Genomic DNA, 4,975 nt, shown 5'->3' on the forward strand with positions numbered 1-4,975 from the left:
TAGCAGGTGGCGCTACGGAGTCGAACCTGTACCATTCAGATACCGGCTAGGAGCTCTAACCATTAAGCTAAACAACCTCTGACAAGAAGAAATATTGCAAGGCATTTTTTCATGCTCTCTAACCACATCGCCAATCTATTAACTTAAGTTCACCTTTCTACTGTAGCCACAAGGCCTAAAATTTTGGTGAAGAGGACTAGTCGATGATATCGACCCCAGTGTTTCACTGGTACTTAATTTACCGATCCCGAAAGGATGAAGAGCAAATTGACCTTAGCGGAATTTGAACTAAGAACGCAGCGACGGGCGAAATGTCGCCTTAAGTTGACCAGTAATAATATCAATCAAGTAGATGGGTAGATGTAACCAGCTGCCCCCTTCTACAAAATCTGTCGCTTTGTGATTTCCTCAGAAATTGCTATTATAAACACACCCTGAAAGTATTATGCAAATTCTGTTACACCTCCAGCTGTACTTCCATGTCCATGGGGCATGTGCAGTATTAATATTTGATTGTTTAGCACTGTATCGACTACATTAGACATCAGCTTTTTTGTTTGTAGTGGGATTTATTTTGCTGCCCCTTATCGTATTTTAGCATTTTCTGTGTTTGTTATGTAAAGTATGTAAAATGTAAATGAGAAGCTTCATTGAGTTGCAATGCTGTGTAATTGATGTTATTGTGTGCTAAATCTGCAGAGTATGTGTTGTGAGAATGTTGTGGGAATGTTATTTGGGTGTAAGCATGTTTCAATTTTTGTTATACAGTAACTAAACATGAGTTGTTCTATTGAAACGAAAGTGTCTTGCATATGTGTGTTGGCACTCCGTCGCTTACGACGTCGAGGGTTCCAGTTGATCCGATCAACGGAACATCCTGCTCGTGAAATTAACGTGCAAGTGGCTGAGCACTCCACAGACACGTGTACCCTTAACGTAGTTCTCGGGGACATTCAGCGTGACACAAAGTGACAAGGCTGGCCCTTTGAGTTACAGGCACAACAGAAACAGGAAGTAAGAGTGAGAGAAAGTTGTGGTGGAAGAATACAGCAGAGTTCGCCACTATCCCCTGCCGGAGCCTCATGGAGCTTTAGGTGTTTTCGCTCAATAAACACTCACAATGCCCGGTCTGGGAATCGAAACCGCGATCTTATGACCACGAGTTCGTTGCCGTAACCACTGGGCCATTGCGCCTTCACGTCTTGCATATGATGCGGGCTTAAACCCCACAGAGCTCAATTTGTGTATCACTGTTAGGCCCCGGTATGTTTTTAAGCTTTTGTTCATGCTATAATCTCGTCACAATAGATACTTCCATTATTTTGGTATTATATTTACTTTTATGTCCCGCATTCTTCATATTTCCATTTCAGGATCATTCTACTTTGACATTTCCCCTTCCTCTTCGGAGTGATATTTTGGGTTGTTTGGATTGATAATAATATCTTGCCTGTTCAGCTTGACATTTCTTCAAGTCTGAACAAAGATGTTGCTGCTTATTGTGGCCGTTTCGTTGTTATGATTCGTATTCATTACATTCCTACACTGCTTCATTTTATGTAATATCATTCAATGTATATAGTTATAGGTCGTTTTCATCGTACTTGTGAATCAACTATTATTTTTTCAAAGATCTAAAGACCAAGAGATATGTTACCAATTGTCGTATCGTTGGACTATATAGTCTGCACTTGAAGATAGTCTTAACTTCTTATTTTGCTTAAAAGATTTGTGTGCTAAGTCTTTGATCAAGCAAACATTAAACTCTATTTATACTTTCAGCCCACAACTTCCGGGTTATTGTTGAATTTTGCTCAGGCTTATATTCTCAGAGTTGAGTCCGATATAATTATTGGCTAAGGAATGATTTTTATTTCTCTTTGTTTTCTTTTGTATATGAAATGTTTCGTTATCAAAATCATTTACTTCAGTGTAATATGCTTCTGTTTTGGCAGTTATTGTTTCTTTGCATATATATAGATAATGAACTTTCACTTCCACGCAGAACAATACTCTACATCGTCCTCTTTCTTTTTTGCTTTTTAATTATCTTTCCTACGTGTCTTTCAATTTTAGCCATCATGCTACTAATCTCAGTTGGCACAATATCGATGCATTTTATCTTCCTATCACGCACTAGTTTTCTATTTTCTCAGTGTCCGTTGCTCTTTTTCCTGGATATTTTATTCACTAGAACTAGCAATATCAACAACCATATTATCGATAAATTGGGTCTCCAAAGTAGTAATTTTACGCATACAATATTTAAATTCCAACGGATGTTCGTTTGTATTTTTTTCCTCATTCTCCCGAGTTTTGTTCCTTTTCTGTTTACAAAAATATAACACTGCATTTTCTCAACCAATCCTATTCCCTTTGCTTGAGATACAACTTGCATTATGAATAAATTATCGCGACTTTTTAACATAACTATTGCCTATATCTGTATGTTACTTACAACAGTGTATAAAAAAAATTCTCGTGTTAGAAAAATGCATTATATTTCTTCGACATCTTTTGTTACAGTTGGTGTGTTATTCAATTTAATAATGTGAGAAGATATTGTTACTGAAGAACACCGGAGAACATATTTTTGTACTATTTAATTATGTATTTTTGTTCTAATTTCGGAACATTCCGTTTTCGAATTCGCCTTTCTTTATTTCTAGGATTAATAAATAAAAAAATTAAAAAAATACCAAGCAAGTGCTGAAACCCAAAATATGTGAATAACTGCCTGTATAAATCACGTCAACATATATCTTTCTCAGATAAGTAAAAAGAAATATCTACAAATTTTAAGGCGCCTGCCAAAGATTCAGAGAGCTTTTAAGTTCTAGATATTGAAAGAGTCGAGGAATAGGAGCAGAAATAGCAGAGTATCTTGATTTACTTTCTATATCACAGTCCTAGGAGGATGGTCAGCGCTTTTGACCATTTTTACAGTCTTTCCGAAAGCTGGGAAAAAAAACAGGAAGTTCTGTTAAAATCGGAAACCTGGCTCAAATTTTTGCAACAAAATGGATTTCGAGACATATATCTACGTGCCAGGTAGTTATGTTGAACCGGGTTCACCTTAGAGAAACAAGTCTAATTCCTTTAATGGGCTGCTATATAAGTTCTGTCTACAAATTTCATTCACGTTAAGTTGGATATAAAGATTGCTATTTGATATTAATACTGGTTCTGCCGCTAATAGTTATTTAGAAAAGTTATTAATTTTACACAATCCCATATTCATATTCCCTCAAAGCATGAGATACTGAATCTGTCTGCCTACAAAACCATTATTTCCATAGGCTTAGCTGTAAGGATCTTCCAGAGAAACGGTTGTAAGAGAGAATCTGACCATTCGTAAAGCGTTTGGAACGGTTTTGTCTATTAGACAGTTACCTGAATCTGACAAGAAACATGTGATGACTATCATCTTTATACCTTACTTTCTAGTATAAAATATTTCGTATATAATTAACTATTGGCGAAGAAAGACTATCAAAAATGAAGAAAAAAAATAAAGATTTTACGTGTTAGGATTGTTGGTTGTTGGAATACAAACTACAATTAATTAACTTCGAATTCTTTTTTCTTTTCTTTTTCAAGCAAACGTCGCGTCATGGGTTCGATATTAGTTTAGAGAGTACATCCTAGTAGTGATTGTTAGTTTCAATAAAATAAAGCATGTAGATTAAATTATCTAATCGAAAGACACAACAAAATGGTTCGTTAGATCTATTCACGTGACCTTGATATACGACTACACAGACGGAATTTGTTTTTCACTAAGAACATAATTTAAAATTTTCATGAAAATCTATTTAGTCTCTATCGATTCATGTACAGTTTCTAGACTTTTTTCTTCAGAAGTGTATTGTCTGCAAATGTTGAAAACACTTTTATTCTATTGAATAAATTTATTGCCTCCGGAGCATCTATTCTTATAGAATTTTGCTTGTTTCTTTTATATTTGTGTTGGGATGGTAAGGTGGTGGGGGAATGTGTGACATGAAAAAATAAAAGGAGCAAGAGGAAGGGGGAAAGAGTAGAAAAGGGAAATTTGATAAATAAAAGGTTTCTAAACGAAATGGAAGTTTAAGTTTCTTGATATAAATTCCTTAGTAATGCATTCCTATTTACTGCCAAAAACAATTATCTTGTTAAATCCCTGAGTTGTAAAGGAGGGATTTTATCATGAAGCTTGAGATTTTTCATGGAAAACCATTTGGTAAACGGTCTTTGTTGCTCCTTTTGGAAAATATAGTAAATGACTGTATAGCGAAATTGCTGTATCTCCAAAATAATTCCTACTTTATTATTTTAAAATAAGTGACAATCCTCAAATGAGACATGAAATCGGCTAACAGATTCGTTTCATTAGGAACTTTCAATACTTACTCGTCTCACGCACGATTAAAATATAACATTTTAAAATTATAAAATCACAAAATATTGATTAAACTTTTTCAGCAAAAAGTTTAATCAATATTGCATTAATCTCCCTTCGAATGGCTTAAAGAATTCGTGTATATTTGGAGAAAATACAATTTCTTTACTTGTGTGGCTATTTTTGTGTATCCAAATACGAATTTATTTATTTACTGAAAGAGAGAACAACAGTATTATGTGTAGTTCAATTGATTAATATAAAAGTTTTAAACGGGAGTCGAAAGGTTTGTATATTGGACCTAACAAGAACTTACCTCATGATACATGGCGATCATTTCTCTGGTTAATGTAATCATGGTACTTTGTAAACTAACTCAGTGACATCTCATTACTTTTTATACAGGCGAACATGTCACCGTGTGGTAAGAAGCTTGCTTCCAAACCACATGGTTCTGGTTTAAGTCCAACTGCGTAGCACCTTGGGCAAGTGTCTTCTACTGTACCCTCGGGCTGTCCAGTCTTGTCAGTGGATTTGGAAAACAGAAACTGTAAGAAGGCCGTAGTATATATGTATGTATATATATATATATAT

The sequence above is a fragment of the Octopus bimaculoides genome, chromosome 16, assembly GCF_001194135.2.
Source record: "Octopus bimaculoides isolate UCB-OBI-ISO-001 chromosome 16, ASM119413v2, whole genome shotgun sequence".
Lineage (NCBI taxonomy): Eukaryota > Metazoa > Mollusca > Cephalopoda > Octopoda > Octopodidae > Octopus > Octopus bimaculoides.